A 20,598-nucleotide genomic window follows, 5' to 3' on the forward strand; every position below is an offset into this window, starting at 1 on the left:
CACCCTCACTAAGCAAGTCCACAAAAGGCGGGTTAACTTCCAACCAGTGCTGGACGCAGGCTTCAGCAAAGGAGCGGAGAGTCTTGGTGACGCCAGAGACCACTCTCGTCCGAAAACGTGGGGAGGGCTGGTCTCACCCAATACTCCCCACTCCGCCCTTTCCGGCAAGAGTGTAATAGACGTGAGACCAACATGCACTCTGCGTCCTGTTACACCCATTACATAAGGTAGTAACATGCTGAAATACATGTTCCGTTACATACGTGTGGCGTGTGTGTATACATCCACAGATACACGTGCGATGAACATATACAGTGAAAAACGTCTCACAGACTGATAGAAACCAGAGTACCGGTGATGTCTGGCCAGGAGATACGGACCCAGAAGGCGCACACGGGAACCTCCCGGCTGTTGGAAACGGTCCGTTTCCCGACATGAACGACATCACGAGAGGTCCATGTGTAAAAACCACCGAGTTGTGCCTGGGGATTTCTGTGCCCCCAGGAGTGTGCATTTTACACCCGTAGAAATACGTGAGCTCGGGAATCAGTACTCAGCCCCCCTCGCGGGCTACGTCCTCTCTCTTCTCTATTTAACTTTTTCTCATTTTTTCCTGACCCAGCGAATGGATTCCATGACCTACGGGGGCTGTGACCCACCGATTACAAACACACGTGTCTGGGACGCCCTTGGAAGGATGAGGGTGGAGGCAGGGCTCCTGCCCACCAGCAGCTCCCGCCTGGGGGGAGAAGAGGAATATGGAACACATGGTGCACGCAGAGCCGTCGAGGAGAGGCCCCCTCCCCGGGCAGCCAGAGGAGGGTGGTGGGTGACGGCCCCGTCTCCCCTGACTCCGACTCTTTCCTGGAAGTAACTAAAATCAGTCCTTGCTGGGTTAAAAACGAGAATCCCCCATCCATTAAAGAATAAGAATAATAAAATAAACCCATCGTTTACAGACACATGTGGGGCTGTTGACAGACTGCGTGACTTGATGTAGTCGCTTCTGTTTAAACGGCCCAAATGCAAAACGGAAGAAAAGAAAGGACAATGGTGCACATGGGCTGGCATAAGTGTCAGAGGAGACTTTAAAAGGTCAGTGAGTTGTGGGTAATGATTGGAACTGGGTGAAGGTATATGAGCTTCCGTGCACTATCCTCTGGTTTGCTTGTGTTTGAAAGCATCTGTGTTATTAGCTCAGCTCAGCTGCTGTAACAAACACCACAGACGGGGAGGCTTAAACGTTAGATGTTTATGTCTCCCAGTCCTGGAGGCTGGAATCTGAGATCCAGGCATGGGCAGGGCTGGTTTCTCCTGAGGCCTCTCTCCTGGGCGTGTAGATGGCCGTCTCTTCCTGTGTCCTCACGTGGTCGTCCCTCTGGGTGTGTCTGTGTCCTGATCTCCTCTTCTTATAAGGACACCCGTCCTATGGGATCAGGACCCACCTTAGTGACCTCATTTTCCCTTCATCACCTCCTTAAAGACCCCATCTCCAAATACAGACACATCCTGACGTCCTGGGGGTCAGGGCGTCAACATACAGTATTCCAGCTGCCAGACAAATGTGCCTACTTCCCAGAGGGGAGACCACAGCATCACCTGGCAGCATCACCTCCCGGCAGCCTGTGCAAGGCAGAGGCTTTGGACTGGTGCCCACAGCAGAGTGGCTGTGATGTGGGAGCTTCCTGGGGCAGCTGTAACAAAGGACCCCAAACCATGAGAGCTGAAACCACATCCATCCTTCCCCATCCTGGAGACCAGAAGTCTGAGATCAGGGTGTCCCAGGGCTGAACTCCCTCCGGAGGCTCCAGGGGAAGATCCTTCCCATCTCTCCCAGCTTGTGGGGGCTCCAGACGTCCCTGGGCTTGTGGCCGCATCCCTCCCATCTTTGCCTCTGTCTTCACGTGGCTTCTCCTCTGCGTCTGGGTCTCTCCTCTTCTGTCTCTTAGAAGGACCCTGTCATTGGATGTAGGGCCACCCTCATCCAGGAGGACCTCATCTCAGTTCCTTAACTTTGTCACATCTGCAAAGACCCCATTTCCAAATACGGTCCATTTCAAAATACTGAGGTTCAGCACTTGAACATATACTTGGGGCTGAGTCTTCGCTCAGTCTGTTTGTGCTGCTTAACAAAATACCCCAGACTGGGGGGCTTATAAACAACAGACATTTATTTCCCATGGTTCTGGAGGCTGGACGTCCAACATCCCAGCGAGGGCAGATTTAGTGTCTGGTGAGGACCCTCTTCCTGTTTCCTAGATGGGCGTCTTCTTGCTGTGTCTTTACCTGATGGAAGGGGATAAGGGAGCTCCCTGGGTTCTCTTTTAGAAGGACACTTATCCCATCATGGGTTCTCTTTTAGAAGGACACTTATCCCGTCATGGGTTCTCTTTTAGAAGAACACTTATCCCGTCATGGGTTCTCTTTTAGAAGGACACTTATCCTGTCATGCGTCCTCTTTTAGAAGGACACTTATCCCGTCATGGGTCCTCTTTTAGAAGGACACTTATCCCATCATGGGTTCTCTTTTAGAAGGACACTTATCCCGTCATGGGTTCTCTTTTAGAAGGACACTTATCCCGTCATGGGTTCTCTTTTAGAAGGACACTTATCCCGTCATGGGTTCTCTTTTAGAAAGACACTTATCCCGTCATGGGTTCTCTTTTAGAAGGACACTTATCTCGTCATGGGTTCTCTTTTAGAAGGACACTTATCCCGTCATGGGTTCTCTTTTAGAAGGACACTTATCCCGTCATGGGTTCTCTTTTAGAAGGACACTTATCCCGTCATGGGTTCTCTTTTAGAAGGACACTTATCCCATCATGTGTTCTCTTTTAGAAGGACACTTATCCCATCATGGGTTCTCTTTTAGAAGGACACTTATCCCGTCATGGGTTCTCTTTTAGAAGGACACTTATCCCGTCATGGGGGCTCCACCCTCATGACCTCATCACCTCCCCAAAGCCCCACCTCCTGATACCATCACCTTGGGGGTTACCTTTCAGCATAAGCTTTTTGGGGGCACACGGACAGCCTGTCCATACCAGGGAAACACATTTCAACCCACCCACAGTGTCCACTTTCTACAGGCCTGGCTGATGGGGAGGGATCCCTTGTGACTTTTTTTGTTTGTGAATTCCCTTTTAAGTCACTTTGGGGATAATCTGTGGACTCCAGGTACCTGCCTCAGCTCATAGCCATGTGAGATTGGCCCTAATCATCTTCAATGCCTGGGCCAAGCTGCCTCAATGGAGGAAAAGAAATGAAATTTCGAGCAGGTGAATAACAAACATGGCGTGTGTGCTCCCAAAATCTGTGTGTCGTGCACACGACCCCATCTTTCTCTCGATCACAGATCCTCAGAAGCAACAGTGTAAGCAGGTTTTCCATGGGATGTAGTTGTACCCGATCAATCCATGACCCAAACCTTCTACCAATCAACCCAAATGGGTCCCTGACAATTAGCAATTAGTGCATTTTCCCAACTTTGCTACGGTAATTCTCTCTACATGTTCCAGAAAGACTCATACACGCCTAAGAGAGAAGAAAAATGTTGAAAATGCATTTCTGAATTGGAAATATTAACATTGCCTCATCGTCCGATGGCCTATGTAGCTGGTGGGTTTTCTTTAAAAGGCTCCCCCTCCTGATTTCTCCCTGTTTCCACCTGTTACTGAGAGGAAGGGGAAGATGGACCCTGTTTCCACCCAAGCTGCCCGCTTTGGGCGCCCCAGAGATGAACACTCACCCTTCCTTCCTCCCTTCCTTCCTTCTTCCTCCCTCCCTCCTCCCTTCCTCCTCCCTTCGTTCCTTCCTTCTTCCCTCTTTCCTCCTCCCTCCCCCTAAGCTCCATCTCCTGCTCCACCAGAAGCCCCTCCAGAATCTTCGTTTGAGGTCCTGGAGAAGTAGCTCCATCTCCACCCTTTTTCAGCAAAGTTGCCAACATGATCACCTGTTTCCCCAACTTGATTCCTGTATAAACCCCTTTAAAGGAAGGGGTTTCCTTAACCCTCTGGGACCAGAAAGTAATGTTGACGGTAACATGTAACACGAGTTAGATCTGCACAAACATGAAAACAACCACCTACGTCTGACACTGATAACGGCCCGGGCATGGCAGGTGCACAGAGCATGTCTTCTCATTTTCTGGATCCTGGATGCTCTGGAGTCTTCGGACCTTGATGATTCAGGGACTGTTTGCAACTTCCTAGAGCGCACCTTTGACTTGCAAACAACCCACCCAACGCCCACACCCTGTGACCCCTATGAGGGACCTTCACGCTCTGGGCCTCCATCCACCTGCCCTCATCCCCCCAGGGCCAGGTACGGACAACTGGAGCCAGCCCTGCACCCCAGCATCTGCAGAAGTATCCCCGCCAGCCAACCCCACCCTTCTCAGCTTCCTCACCCGGCCTCCCCATCCCTCCCATGGATGGACAACCATGTCCCACCTGCAATGCCTCCTCCCTGGCACTCCCCCGAGGGGCCCTGCACAGCAGACCTCCCATTTCCGGGGGACTGTGAATTCTTTCCCGAGCATCACCTCTGCATTCATGTGTCTCACTGGGTACAATGACAGCGAGCCCCCCGATGCCTGGTCACGGTCACGGCTCCCTTGCAGATGCATGAAGCTGCCCAGATTCTGGACCTGCCCTGGGGGGGTCGCCGGGCACTCAGCGGCCCAGGCCCTGTGTGGTGTGGACAGGACCCTGGGCGCCCCCCATGGGCTGCAGCAGACACCTACTGGACCCCCGGTGGGTGCCGGCCCTGGGCATCTCGGGCATGTCCGCCGCCCCTTCAGAGGAGCCGGCTGCGTGCCTATGAAGCCAGCCGGCCCATCGCCCGGAGTCGGTCCTGACGCCCAAGCCTAATTAGTGCTGCTTACTGACCTCCACGTGTCCCCTTACCAGGCGGCCGCAGCCTGGCTGACGCACCCGGAGCCCAGACCAGACAGGCCCAAGCTGGGGAATACTAATCAGTGTTAATTACCAGCACTGAGGCTAATGGGCCCCATGCTGGCGGCCCCCCGGGGCCCCTTGGACTGCTCAGACTCCAAGGCCCAGAAGCCGACCCCTCACCCTGCCTGCAGACCCTGCCCCATGGCCATCCCACGCTGGTCCAGGAGGAATCGGGCATCCCGTGCGCACCTGGTCCCCGCCCTTCTGAACACACAAGTGTGCACACCCAGATGTCCACTCTGCCCAGCCCCAGGAGGGGTCCGGGCCCAGGGCCCTCCCCATGTAACCTGCCCCTCCGTCTCCCCAGGACACCCTGATCACCTTCCCTCCAGACATCATGGCTCATGCAGTGTTGGTGTCACGAGCTCCAGTCTCCCCTGGCACCCATGGTTGCCAAGGCCACGTCCCTGCCGGCCACGCAGATCCCCTGACTCCTGCCATGCAGCTGGACCAGGGCTGTGGTCACCTTGTACTGAAGTGGGGGCCATGTTGCCCCAGAGGCTGCCAATTTCATTTTTACTCTTTGGTCCTGAGACGGGGTATGAGGACTGTATGTTCCTGTAATGGGCTGAAAAATGTCCCCAAAATTCATATGTAGAATCCCTGACCCCCAAGACCTCAAGATGTGATGTATTTGAAGACACGGTCTTTAAAAGGGGATGAAGGTAAAATGAGGTCACTAGGGTGGGTCCTGATCCCAAAGGTCAGGTTTCCTTATAAGAAGAGGAGATCAGGACACAGACACACACAGAGGGACGACCCTGTGAGGACACAGGGAGGAGAGGGCCGTCTACACACCCAGGAGCGAGGCCTCAGGAGGAAACAGCCCTGCCCGTACCTGGATCTCAGATTCCAGCCTCCAGGACTGGAGAAAATCAGCGTCTGCTGTTTGAGCTACCCGTCCGTGGTATTCCAGCATCAGGAAAGTACTACAGCCCCTTGTAACCACTGGCAAATTACTGTACTGTTTCTCAAATGATTACAGACGTAAAAATAATCATATACGCTTCATGCTTAGAGTTCTGAGATGTTGCAAATATGAAAACAAATTTGCAGATTGAACCCCAGCCAAACAAGAAAGGCTTTCAAGTCCACATTCCCCCTCGAGGTCAGAGCCCCTCCTCCCACAAGTGGGGGAGACTCCAGCTTCCCGGGAGGCCGTCCCATGATTCTTATTCCTCCAGAGAGCTTTCCATGCCTGCGTCCTGTGTCAAATTTCTGTTGTGTTTTCTGAATTTCCCCAGTCAGAAGCTATGTCCCAAAGCATTCATGGAGCAAAATAAAGGGAATTATTTCTGCATTGCGTATTTTGGGTGTACTCACTCTGATGGGGTCAGAGTGACTATCCTGGCAAAGCAAAGGAAATCAGAGTTTGGATTCCCACACAGGACATGCTTGGGCCAAGCCAAGTCCGAGGCAAGATGGTGGACCCGACACACACAGCTGGGGCCAGTTCTTCCAGACCCAACACAAGTTCTGCATGGAGGCCCTGCACGGTCTGAGAATGTCCAGGAGTGGAAAGAAGGATCTTGTATCTATCACATGGTGTAGGGTGGGGAGTAAGCAATCTACAAATGAGGTGAGGGAGCAAGGGGTGGATCTCCAGGCTGAGGAAGTGAAGCTCCCCTACAAAAGAAAACAGATGCCCAAGATGGTAGCCCAGACCACCGTGGTGCTATTGTCCATCTTAAACATTTTTTTGGTGAAAGTTTCAACATAATCAACTGTTTCTCCAATTGATTGATGGATAAACCTTTTTTAAGAAAGAGTTTTCGTGACCCCCTGGAGCTAGTAAACTTTTTTTCCTGTCACGTCGCTTAAGCACAAATGTAAAAATAATCCCACGTGGCATTCTGATACATCAGTGATCACCTATGCAAATTGATAAATTGAATCCCAGCAAAGCAATGAACCCTTGACATTCAAACCTAACACACCCATTTATTGTAACCAGCGATGTTGATTCAATGTCAGGTTTGCTGGAGAAATATTCATCTTCAAACTTCCATATTGAATCTACTTTGGTATTTTTACATCAGTGGTCTTCCTACAGAAAATGCCTTTTTGAATAAACATGTAAAATCATTACCTGACTGTCAAGATTTGGTGTGCCAGCCCAGAAGAGGGAGACCTCACAGGTCAGAAAGACTGAAGTGCTCACGTCAAGGCCGTGGGGACTCGGAGGCCCTGGGAAGGCTTGGCCGAGGAGGGGTTTATCCAGTGGGGACATAGCTCCACCTGTGCGGTGACCTGTCACGGGAAATGCCATTCACTTTGTCTCAACTGTGTGGAAATAAATGTATGGTGTAAAGGACAAGCTGGCCATCAATGCCGTATTTTCTTCCAATGTTTATATTTGTGAAAAGCAATGAGCAGTAGGCAAATGCATACACGTGCACGTCTAGGAATGTGTGTAGTGACATCGGAACATGTAGGAACCCGCCGTGCCCCGTCTGCATGTATTTATTTGACAGGAACTGTGTTCAATGTATGGGTTTCCTGGGGCAGCTGTAACAAATGACCCCAAACCAGGTGCCTTAAACAACACGAATCCATCCCCTCCCAGCCTGAAGACAAGACATCTGAGATCAAGGTGTCCCAGGGCTAAGCTCCCTCCAGAGGCTCCAGAGGAGGGTCCTTCCTGCCTCTTCCAGCTCCTGGGGGCTCCAGGCGTCCCTGGGCTTGTGGCTGCATCCCTCCTGTCTCTGCCTCTGTCTTCATGTGGCTTCTCCTCTGTGTCTGTGTCTCTCCTCTTCTGTCTCGTAGAAGGACCCTGGCATTGGGCCAGGGCCACCGTCCTCCAGGGGGACCTCATCCATCGCTCGACTTCTGGCCTCTGAAACAGTGATAAAATAAATTTCTGTTGCTTGAAGACACTGGGTGGGGTGACTTGTTACAGCAGCCCCCAGACACTCAGACGCACCGTTATGGGGTCTACCTGGGGGTTGCCACTTGCAATTTCCTGAGGCCCCTGTTCTCCCATGGAAGGTATTTTTTATTTTCTGGGCCCCCCATGGCCCCCATCCCTGCAGTTTTGACCCCATGCTCCCCCATAAATTTTGCCCCTCGCTTGGGACTCACCAGAACCATAGCCCAAGCCCATGGCCCCGTCCACTCCCTCCCCGCAGCACCCATTTTGCAGACCGCAGCCTGGTTTCTACCGCTGGCAGACTAGACAGTGCAGGGTGGACCCTTGTGCCCACACACGCACACCCAGGGCAGTGGGTATCTCGGAGCAGCCTGGATTCTCACTCATCTTAGACAGCCCCCAGACGCCCAGTCATCCAGCAGAGCCCCATCCGGCATTCTGGGGGGGGAGGTGTCTGGAAGCATTTCCTCCACCAAGCAGGTCTCAGGAAATCACTTCTTTCATTAGATATTTGATCCGCAAATCCCCTTCCCCATTCACGGTTGGATGGAGAGGTTTTTTCCCCCTCATCCAGCCCTAATTTATTTATCTTAAGGCCGGCGATGCACTGTAATTCCATCATGAAGGGCTCCCAATCAAAGTTTACCTTATCCAGAGGTAATTAATACAAAGATTGTTGAATTAAAGATGTGAGTCTTGACACTTTGGCAGGGGGTTAGGGACATGGTCTCCAGGGCCCACATTATGCCTGAGACAGACCAATTAACACCATGCATCTTCTTTTATGTTAACTCCAATTAAGGTTTCTTAAAATTTTTAAAGTTATTTTCTTCCTCACCGTCTCCAAGTGTCAGACAGTACATCAAAGGCCGTTGGTGGAACACTGCAGGTAATGCTGATTGGCAGGCAGATCTGGAGGGGACCGGCTCTCAGCGCCCGGGCGTGAGGCACGGCAGGCTGTGTCTGGGCATCAAGGGGCTTGGGGAAGAGCCCTTCCCGTGAGGGCCTGGGGTCAGGTTACTCTCACAGCCCAGATTCCAACCAGCAAGGGCTCTGGGGGTACCTGCAGCTCAGGCTTGTTCTGCCCTCGAGGTCGGCAGGAATAGCAACCTTCTTTCCCTGCGTGGTTGTCTCCTATCCGAGAACTAAGGCTGTCCATCCAGGGAGCAGTTGAGGGCCTAGGAGGACCTGGGGCTGGTTGCAGCCTGTGTGAGTCTCCTGAGGCTGAAGTAACAAAGAACCACAGCCTGGGGACTTAAAACTCCAGAAATGCAGCCTCCCCCGTCCTGGAGACCAGACCCCTAAGGCCAAGGTGACCCAGGGCTGAGCTCCCTCCAGAGGTTCCAGGGGAGGGTCCTTCCTGCCTCTTCCAGCTTCTGGGGGCTCCAGGCATCCCTGGGCTCGTGGCCGCCTCCCTCCCATCTCTGCCTCTTGTCTTCACCGGGCTTCTCCTCTGTGTCTGTGTTTCTCCTCTTCTGTGTCTTAGAAGGATCCTGTCATTGAACGTAGGGCCACCCTCATCCAGGAAAACCTCATCTCAGACCCTTCACTTCATCACATCTGCAAAGGCCCTGTTTCCAAATAAGGTCCCGTTCCCAGATTCCTGGTGGACGTGAATTTGGGGGGATACCAGTCACCCCCTAGGTGGGCTTTTTGCTCCCATGGTAGTCTCTTGTCCTGCAAGATCAGGAAAAGACTTGTCCCTTCCCTTCTCACAGGGAGGGGCAGGGGTTCCCACGAAAGTGCAAAAGAGGGGACACCCTGGGTGTCTCGGCCTCAGGAACAGAAACACTGGAAAGAACTGTTCTCCACGTCAAGGCCGAGGTAGGAGACTGGGGTCCGTGGGGGTCTCGGTGGAGACATGGCACCAGGATTGACTGCAGGGTCTGTTCTGTTTTCCACCAGGATCTGCACAGACAAACAGGCTCCTCTGAGGAGAGCTGAGTGGGGCAGACCACCCGTCAGCCAGTCTGTGGGTGACCAGACTCGGAGTCAGCTGGACAGGCTATCCCTGTTGACACTGCAGCCTGGGGTCCTGGGGGAGGTCACTCGAGGGGCCTTGGTGAGATGTGACAGCAGGCGCACCTCCGTGCACAGCGACCGGGCACAAGACTGCTCTCCGGGGGTCCTGTTCCCACTGTTCCTTCACCCTCCACGACTGACCGGGGTGGGCCGTTCGCTGTGAGCTGTGGGGCAGGAGCAAGATGGAGAGAGAGAGAGAGAGAGGGGGACAGGTTACGTGTACACGGATAGACGCGATAGGGAGATGATTGATAGATGGATTGATAGATTGATCGATAGATGAATTGATCAATAGATGATTAGACAGACATAGGTGAGAGACACATGTTGATAAAAATGGATGGCATATAGATACATAAATAGATATGTCAACGGATTGATAGATGATTAGATAGATATAGATAATAGATATGATTGGTAGATTGATGATAGAGGAACACATAGATATAAACAGATGATAGATCAAAAGTGAACAGATGTGATATAGGTAGATTCTAGATAGATAGATAAATAGATTCTAGATAGAAAGAAATACATGACAGATATATAGGTAGATACATAAATGGATAGAGGCATAGACTGACTGATAGATAATCAACGATCAGATATGGATGTTAGGTTAATAGGTATGATAGATAGATTAATGATAGATGGATACATAGATATAGATAGATGATAAAGATAGTTTGATATTAGCTAGGTACGCTAGATGGATGAATATATTTTTTGGTTCGTGACAGACAGAAAGACAGAGATTTCCACACTCTGTCGGATGACGACCGACAGCAGCTCTGATCTGGAAGAGAATGATCTGTGTAGGGTTTGTCATCCTCGCACTGTGGGCACCTGGGGCTGGACGACTCTCGGATTCCACAGAGCGTGCCCCGTGTCCGTCTTTGAGCAGACAGCCCGGAGGGACACGGCGCCGCGAGTCTGGGCTGGGATCCGATGACACACCCTGCGGAGAACTTGTCTCTCCAACCACCGCTGGCCACGTGGCCCGATGTCTGCAGGTTTACCCCCCTTCACACAGGTAACTCTAGGTTTCCACAAAATGCGCATTAGGGGACAAAAATTCTCTTTACACAACGCATGCAGCGTGTAACACGTCTGGAATCAGCAAACTGTGTCTTGAGTACAATTGAATCTCGAATTATGTGGCTCCTGTGGGGATCTCGACACAGCAGACAGACAAACAGAAAGGGTTGAAGGTGGCATTGGTGGGTCTGATGAGCTCCACAACCTACCTGCGGCCTGTTTGGAGAACCTTCCAGGTGCACGTACAATAGGTCTCCATCCCTGACTCAAAACTGGATGCCAAACTGTTGCCTACAGAGTAGCCATGTGACCCAGCAATTCCACTCCTAAGTATGTGCCCAAAAGAGGTGACAACAGGGTCTCAAACACACGTGTTCACAGCAGCGCTACTCAAAACAGCCAAAGGTGGGAATACCCCAAGTGACCGTGGATGGACAGATGGATGGACGGGTGGATGGATGGATACACAGCATGGGGTCCGTCCACACAGTGGAATATGACTCAGCCAGGACAAGGAGTGAAGCTCTGACACAGGCTACCACGTGGATGGACCTTGAACACAGGATGCTCAGTGAGAGAAGCCAGGCACAGAAGGACACATGGTGTGTGATTCCATTGATAGGAAACGTCCAGAACAGGCAAGGCCACAGAGACAGAAAGTGGGTTCGTGGTGCCAGGGGCTGGGGAGGGGGATAGGGGGTGACGGCTCATGGGGTTGGGGTCTCCTCTGCAGGATGAGAAGGTTCTGGAACCAGATAGAGGTGGCGGTCAGACAACATTGTGCTAATGTTAGCACATCGTGCAGATGCTAAATGCCCCTGAAGTGCCCACTTTAACATGGTTGGTTTTACGTAGCGTAAACTTTACCTCAATCTACGGAAACAAGGCTCTTTTCTGAAAGCCACGTCACCTCTAAAAACGTAATGAGTCTTCTGGAAGCTCTTTATAAACTGTAATGTCAGCTGTTATCACCCGCATAGTAAAACATCCCTCTAATTCCAGCCAAGTGTCTGGCACCTGAGGATTTATAACAAAGGCACCTACAACAGGGGATAAACTCTCCACAAGGGTAACTCGTGACTACATCCCTCTAAGATTTTAAACCAACAGAAGAAACACCTCCCACCAACAAAGGCGTCTCTCATACCTTTGAAAATGATTCATCCAGAGAAACCCTCTTCTAGCATCTTGCTAGTTCCCTCTCCACCCGAGATGATAAATATAACATCAGCCTGACCCTGCATTCCCACATAGCAGACCCTCAACCTCTTGGCCCAAGGATGGAGACAGATCCTCTGGGTCCTGAGACAGTGCTTCGCACCGTCCTGGGGATCCCACTCAGAACATTGATCAAAGATTTCCAGCATCACGTTTGCTCTCTCTGCCTCACGCTTTGTTTTCATTTAAAAAACCTGAAAACCCATGGTGCTTTCTAGACCGAAAGAAAAGCAGGAGAATCAAACGAGAAAAGGGAGGGGTAAGTCAACGTCCTAGGGAAGCCGAGCACGCGCCCCACCCGCGCGGCCTCGTCACCTAGGCATCCGGCTAGCTGCAGAAGACGGCGTGATCAACCTGACCTCTGATCTGCAGCACTGGACTTTGACCTCAGGCCTGTGACTGTGTGTTGCCTTCAGTCAGCCTGGTGCTGGGAGAGTCAGAGGAGGCCAGAGCAGGAAGAAGACCACAGAGGACTCTGCATCCTTCCCTTTTCAGGGTCAAGCCTCCTTCCTTCTGATGAGCAAACGCACCACAATCACCACGGACGAGCCAGCTCCCAAAGAGCATCGCCCCAGGAACTCAAGACAAGCACCAGAAACAAGATCAGTCTGTCCGTTCGCCTGTCCCCTTCCCTCTGAGAAAATCGATGCTCCACCCTTGGTTTGATCAGGCATGAAGGTGGGATGTGGCTCCATGGAGAACGTTTCTGCATCTCTCCACGCGGGCAATGCGGGGAGGCACCACACCAGCATCACCCCTGAAACACACCTTAGGGTCAGCTCAACTATCATAACAAAGATTCGCCTCAACTTCAGCACAAAGGAACCCACACAACAGCTCAAGGTTACACCCCAGCTTAGTGGGCAGCGGGGCTGTCGTTCGGGGATGCTGGCTGCCTGGGCTGTGCTCCCCGCCGCACATGGCCTCCCAGGTTGAGTCCACTTGAGCTGGAATGGGGAAGAGCTCAGGCTTGTAAGCAAGTAATGTGGTAGGTGCTCGAGTCCGCTGGCTGGGGTGTAGACCCTCTGCCCCACCAGGCTACAGAGGGTCTGGGAAATAGAGCCCCAGGCTGGTCACCCACCTCCACACACACGGCCAGTACAACGGGAGAAGGGAGAAAGGATTTACATGGGCAACCAGCAGCCCCCTTGCCATGTGTCAAGTTCCCACATGGGTCCCTACCACCGTCTGACTTCTGCTTGCTGCCTTGTGGCTCTTCTCCTGGTTCAAAACCACACAAAAGGCTGCTCGTGTGGAAGAATAATCATCAAAGTACTTAAAGAGGAATTGTTTTCAGCAGGGATAAATAAGACTGCAAATGGATAAGCAGAATGGGGTCCATGCACACAGTGGAATATTATGTGGCCATGAAAAGGAGTGAAGCTCTGACACAGGCTACAACGTGGATGGACCTTGAATACACTATGCTCAATGAGAGAAGCAGACACAGAAGGACACACAGTGTGTGATTCCATTGACAGCAAACATCCAGAACAGGCAAATCCACAGAAACAGAGGCAGATTTGTGGGGCATTGGCCACCTTGACTTTGAGGGTCCTTGGAGACATTCAGGTGACCCTCTTAGGGAGGATTTGGGGAATGTGAGCTCTGGGCGAGGATGAGTCTCAGGTTCAGGAATGCAGGGCGCACGATGCACAGGTCCTAACGGAGCCAAGGGCGTTCAGGGGAGTGTGTGGGGGAGGGACCAGGCGGACCTCTACGGCCAGAGAGAGGAGGACGTGCCAGCCCTGGAGAGGGAGGCACTCCTGGATGGTGCAGGTGAGACCCTGGGGGAGGGCGCAGCACAGAAGATGGGGGGAGTCCACCCCGAGCACAAACACTGAGGAGATCCATGAAGTGTTGGTTTTATGTTTAAAAACAGCTCACGTAAGTAATAATTTCCCAAGATAAATAAGAGCACAGGGAAACAGAAGTCACGTGAACACCAGCAGAAGCATCGTCTTTAAAACAATCCTGAATGAAGGCTGGGCGGGCGGTGACCCTGACAGGCAGGCGTGAATAGACCAGACTTTTGCCCTTTATTGCCTCCTATTCAGTTGTTTTCCAGCATGCCATAGGTGAGTAGACTTTCTCCCAGAACGTGTCCCTGACCCCGAGAAGGCTGGTGTGCCCGAGGTGGAAGGGACAGTGGTGCTTGTGGTGGAGGCCATGGTGGAGGCAGTGGTGGTGGACATGATGCTGGCGGGGCTGTCAGGTGAGTTGAGCTGGTTCCTGTCTGTGTTCCTTACTCCGGGGGGTCTGGCTCCTCGATCCCAATAGAAGCTACACTGGGATGTCATCTTTCCAAGCAGCCTCGACAGCTGGACTTTTAAATTTCACGAAGAGTTACCGGGGCCAAGATGACGACCTTGAACCTCTCCGTTCACGGCTTTCTAGGGTCCGTTGAAAGACTGGAGAGAGTCCCCTTTGCTTGCTGCTTTCCCTGCCACCTGCTGCCACACCAGGCCCCCGCTCCTGCCCCAAATGCCTCGTCCCTCCCCTCACCCATCCCGGGCTGGGAGCTGCGCGCAGAAGTGGCCTCTTTGCAGCCCAGCCTTCCTCGCCCACCAGCACATCAGAGCGTCTCAACGTCCCCGCAGAACCACACCCCCTCCGAAGCCCTGGTTACACGGGGCCACTTTGCAGAAGTTGCTCCAATGCTTCATCATCACCTCCCCGACGTGTGTCAAAACCCAGGAGCCGCTGCGTGCGGAATTGTTGCAGGGCCTGCAGAAAAGGGAGTGCCCAGCCAGCAGGACAAGAGCAGGTAACAACGGACCAGACCTCTGAGGTCATGGTCTCCATGGCAGCAGGAGACCCTTCCCCAACCATGTGACAGGCAGCTTCGGGCTGGCCCATCAGTGGGTCCCTGAACTCCTAGAACCACCGGTGGGCAGCCATCAGCGGCCCTCACGGCTGTTTAAACGGGGGGTCTGCACACCTCACGACAGTTCTGGACAAGCCTCTCCGTGCATCTGATCCTAGTGCAAACGAACCACAAAGGACGCCCCACTTCCAGAAACTTCCATTCATTCTTCTTAGAAATTAGAAGAGCAGGATCTGTCTAAACACCAAGAAATCCCGGTTGTGACCCTAAATAATTCACACGGGCGTCAAGAGATCCTTACGCGCCCACAGAACGTGACTCTCCACGGAGGATGACAGCAGGGCATTTCATGCACTTTTGTTGGCTCTTAAAAGATTTCTGCCAAAAGAAAAATTTCTCAGGGAAACTCCAAAAGGCTGACAGACATTTCCCGGCGAAGCTGCTGGGAAAGCAGTGTTTCCAGGGCAAGGCTGGGTAAGACCGTCTCCAGCAGGGAGGCCAGGGGACACCCGCACGCTCAGCCGTGCCCGTGGCCATCAGCTGCCCGCGTGTGAACGGGGTGACGTGAGAACAGCGCCGGACGCCCTGCACATGTCTGGAAGCAGCGAGAACTCTGCTCAGCGTGTTCTGGACAATTTCACGCCACCCGGGTTTTTGACGTTTTCTTCTCTGGGACCACTGGCTGGCCGGCGCAGACACGGGGCCTTAAGGGAACCTGTCTTCCCCGTCAGTTTTCATCAGATCTGCGCCATGACCCTTAAATGCAGAGAAGCCGGAAGAAGTCAGAAAGGTGGCCGAGGGGATGGGTTTGTTAGCAGCAGCCTGCAGGCATGCCAACGTCGGTTCTGAATTAGTCGGTTTGCAGTGTAACCTGGACCAAGTTAGGAACCCCCGTCGGGATGGAGGAGGGTTAATGCTGGTTTATAATGAACTTCAAAAACAACCCGGAAACACCAGCCTCGTTAAACACAGAAATGTGGGGAAGGCTCCCGCTGGTCAGCAGAGACAAATTTAAAAGCCTTTGGTAAAGGAAATAAGTATTTCAAAACTCTGCAGAAGCCAGGAAGTCTCTGCATTTCCGTGGGTGACAGCGCCATCGTGTGGCTTCACGGGGAACGGGCACCCAGATTCTGGGTTCTGACCCAGAGTCGGTGGCAGCTGCCTTCCTACCGGCCCAGGGAGCGCCCTTCAGGACAGGTAGCCTCGCAGGCCTCCACATGAACCTGGGTGGGGGGAAAAGCTAACGCGCCGTGCATCTGGCGGGGAGAACTGTAGGTACTGGAATACGAGCTGGTGTCCTGCGTTTAGGGGATGGATAATTATCTTAGAGGTCGTGGGGACTTGTTTTTGGGAGATGCATCCTGGAACATTCCAAGCCACGTTGTGTGTTTTGCCATCCAGCTCCACAGACAGACAGAAGGCCCCGGCCCCAAGATCCCAGGACTTGCGTGCCCCGGCTGCAGGCTCCTTGACCCCCCTCTGTTCTCCCCCCACTCCTGCAGGCTTGTGAGTCTGTGTCCTACATTTCCACGGGTTGAAAACAGCATCAGCAAACGATACCTGAGTGATGGCTCTTCTGCCCTGTATGGGTCGCATAATTGCCCCATTTTACAGATGAGGAAACTGGGGCACAGAGAGAGCAAGACACCTGCCCTTGGTCACACAGCTGACAAGTGGCCGGGCTCCGGGTTTTGTGCTCCAGACACCTTGTTATGAAACAAAAGCCTTTGAATGGCCCTAGGAAGCCAGGAGCAGTACGGCCCTGTCCCCACCACGCTGGCACAGACCTTTGCCCCCCTCGCACTGCCCAGGTGGTCCTCACGAGTCCAGGGCTCCCCAGCCCCCAAGCTATTGCCTGAGCTGCTCCCGCCCTCCCAGGCCCTTCCTCATCTCTTCTTTGCAGACATCGGCCCCAGCCCCCCCACCACCTACCCTGCTTGCTCCCGTCAGCGGCCCCTGCCTCTTACAGTCGGTCTGATGTCCTGGGTCACCTTGTCCACCAAGGAGCACGGTCCCCGGGGGCAGGCTGCCTGCGATCAGTGCTGCTAGGAGAGAGAGCCCGGGGTTGTGAGCCTCCCAGGGTGCCTGGGGCTGTCTCCTGAGAGAGATGAAGAGGTGAGGAAAGAGGGAGGGAAGGAAGGAGGGAGGGAAGGAGGGAGGGAGACCCTTGCCTTCTGTCTATGCCCTTCAGGCTGACTCTATTGTAGGCGGAGTCCAGGAAATCACCGTGTATGATCCCTCCATGCACACAGACACCCCCAGCCCTGCCAGCCTCCTCGGGAGCCCCCATCTCCCCTTCCCTGTGGTCCCCAGAGCCTCAGGAAGCAGAGGGTCCCAGGTCTCCATCTACACCAGCCGACCGTGTGTGGCCATCAGCCGTTCAAATGCTTGCTAATTCTGCTGGAAGGGGGCTGAGGCCACCCCCACTTGTCCGAATCCCACCACGAGCATCCCCTTTCAGATGGCTGACTGGCCTCCGTCCCCAGTACTGCCGTGCAGGTAAACTGAGTCACAGCAGAGGAAACTCAGGAGCCATGCACAACCTGTTGTCCTCTAGGGTATCCCAATAGTGCCTGGTGCCCAGAAAGCCATCCAGCCCCTGGGACCCCAGTAGCACAAGGTTCTGCAGGAAAGCATCTGTAGGGCTCCCCTGGGGTGGACACTGGGGCACCTGGAGGGACTATGCTGTCTGGGTGCTGGGGGACCATGTGCTGATGCCTGGGCTCCTCTCTGGGAGGGGGGATGAGGCCACTGGCAGACCTCAGCCCCAGGGTTTCATCCACAGTGGAGCAAAAGGACCAGTGTAGGTGCCATGCAGGTGAGAGTCACCCACACACCTGGGCACACAGGTGAGTCCACAGCAGAGAAGGGAAAATGGTTTGGTGGTTTGTCAATCAGTGAAACAGAATTACTATACAACCCAGCAATTCTGCTTCCAGGTATGTCCCCAAAATAACTGGAAACAAGTGTTCAAACAAATACTTGTACCTGAACGCTCACGGTAGCACTATTCACAGCAGCCAAGTGTCCACAGATGGATGGATAAATGAATGGTTGGGTGGATGGTTGGAATGAGTGGATGGATGGATGGATCCTTGGATGGATGGGTGGAATGAGTAGATGGATGGATGGATGGAAGGACGGACAGACAGATGGATGATGGATAAACAGAATGCGGTCCATCCACACAGTGGAATATGACTCAACCATGAAAAGGTGTGAAACTCTGACAGGCTACAGAGTGGATGGATTTTGAATACATGATGCTCAGTGAGAGAAGCAGGTATAGAAGGCCGCTGATTGTATGATTCTATTTATAGGAAACGTGCAGAGCAGACAAATCCACAGACGCAGGACGTAGACTAGTGATTGTGGGGCTGCAGGGAGGAAGGCCTGGACGGATTGAGATTCACCTCTGAGGATAGGGTTACTCCCATTCTCTCACGACCTTCCACACGGTGGGCTGCACAGCCCCAGGAGAACCCTGTGTGGGCGTGAGAAGCTGGGCTCTGGGTCTGAGAGCCTTGAGTGGGTCAGAGCGACGGGACACAGCTGGACACCAACACCTTCTTCTGCTTCCCTTTGTCCTTTGAGTGGACTCTGGGCCCCTCACCAGGCCTGCAAGCCTCCATGACAGGGTCTCTGACTGCCTGTAAACACCCCCAACCCCCAGGAATTCTTCCCGTGGCCCTTAGACCACCCTGACGGCCTTGAGATCTCAGGACACGCCAGGCTCCTTCCCAGTTCGTAGTCTTTGCACATGCTCATGCCTCTGCCTGCTTGCTGTTCCCTGCACATGGCTGGCTTCTCCTGGCCCTTTAGGTGTTGGTTTACATGTTGTTCCCTCTTCCTGGGCAACTCTATCACCAGCCTGAGTTGACATCTTCATTCTTCCCTTCTGCACACCCTGCGAGGTCACTTCCCCCCAGGGAACTCCCCACAAGCAGCAGTTATATATTATTTTGTTTGTCTATGCACTTTCAGTGTTCATAGCGGATGCTCAGCCAGCATCTACTAAGGTGAATTCACGGGCAGCCCTGGGTTGTCTGCTTGGTGGGTGTTCGCGGCCCTTCTGTCTTGGCTCCTGTGTTGGCCTCCCTGCCCACACATAGGCTGCTCAGATGTAGGGGGCAGTGGGTTTGAGTTCAGTCTTGGTGGTACTCACAGCTTTCCTCCTAAAACCACCCCCTGGCCGCTGGCATCCACACTGACGAAGATGTCCGGGAAGGAGGGTCTCTTCAGACCTCACTGAACCCACTCTATGTTGGGGAGCGGCTTCTCCTCTGTGTCAGGCACAGTGCTTTATTCGGTGGACATTTGATACCAGATGGATGGGCAGTTGGTCAGGTAAAGCAGGTAAAGCAGAGCGTTCAAGATAAGCTGGGGGCTGGGGACAGAGGTCGAGAGCAGCAGGACAGAATCAGACATCGGCACAAGTGCGCGTGGTCTACAAACCTAAGTCCCAGCGTCTGGGTCTGTGGGTAAATGCCGGCTCTTCCCCAGCCGGACGCTTCCTTTTGCCTCAAGAAAAGGCAACCCCCCAACGAGACATCACCTCACACCCAGCAGGACGGCGATGATCATGAAGCAGAACTTCGGGGCTGGGGAGGATGCGGACACAGGGGAGCCCAGGGATGCCGAAGGTGGGAATGCGCAATGGGGCAGCCACGCTGGAAAACAGTGTGGCAGTTCCTCAAAATACTAAACATTGAATTCGCATATTATCCAGAAATTCTCCTCTGAAATTCCCCCCCAAATCATGGAAAGCAGGGACTCAAAGAGACAGTTGTACACCCAGGTTCACAGCAACATTATTCACAAACGGCTAAGAGGTCAACATACCCGAAGTCCATGGATGGATGGATGGATGGACAGACGGATACACGAAATGGGGTCCATCCACACACTGGAAAATGACTCAGCCATTAGAAAGGAGTGAAGCTCTGACACAGGCTGCCACGTGGATGGACCTTGAGGCCATTACACTAAGTGACATAAGCCAGACCCAGGACAAATACTGTGATTCCACCAGTAGGAGGTGCCTAGAGGAGTGAAATCCACAGAGGCAGAGAGCAAGAGGGTGGGGCCAGGGGCTGGGTTGGGGGGGGGAGTGAGTGTTTCAAGGAGACAGAGTCTCAGTTTGGGAAGATGAGGAAGTTCTGGAGACGGACGGTGGGGATGGCTGTACAACGTGAATGTACTGGAGCTGTGCATTAAAATAGTTAAAAACCAGGGAATTCCGTGCCGGTCCAGCGGTTAGGACTCAGCTCTTTCACTGCCATGGGCCCAGGTCCAACCCCTGCTCGGGGAACTACGATCCCACAGCACGTGCAGCATGGCCCCCCCGGAAGAGTCACAATAGAAAATGTTATGTTATGTGTATTTTGCCACAATCAACAAAGGGTAAACAGCGTTAGTTAACCAGCCGCACGTGCAGACCTGGCCCACCTCATGGACCTCGATTCCTTTGTATAATTACTTTCAGCCAGATGCTTCCGACGCCCAAAAACTAGGTACTTGGTGTGAGATGTGCGTGAATTTGTGCTACCGGGGGCGCCCAGATCCTGAGCTGCAAAAATAATTAGAGACAATTGCTGACTCCTCTTTATCTGTGTCTGATCCTAACGAAAGGTCTGCAGCACCCAGGGTCAAAGTTAACACGCACG

The sequence above is a fragment of the Delphinus delphis genome, chromosome X (assembly GCF_949987515.2).
Source record: "Delphinus delphis chromosome X, mDelDel1.2, whole genome shotgun sequence".
NCBI lineage: Eukaryota > Metazoa > Chordata > Mammalia > Artiodactyla > Delphinidae > Delphinus > Delphinus delphis.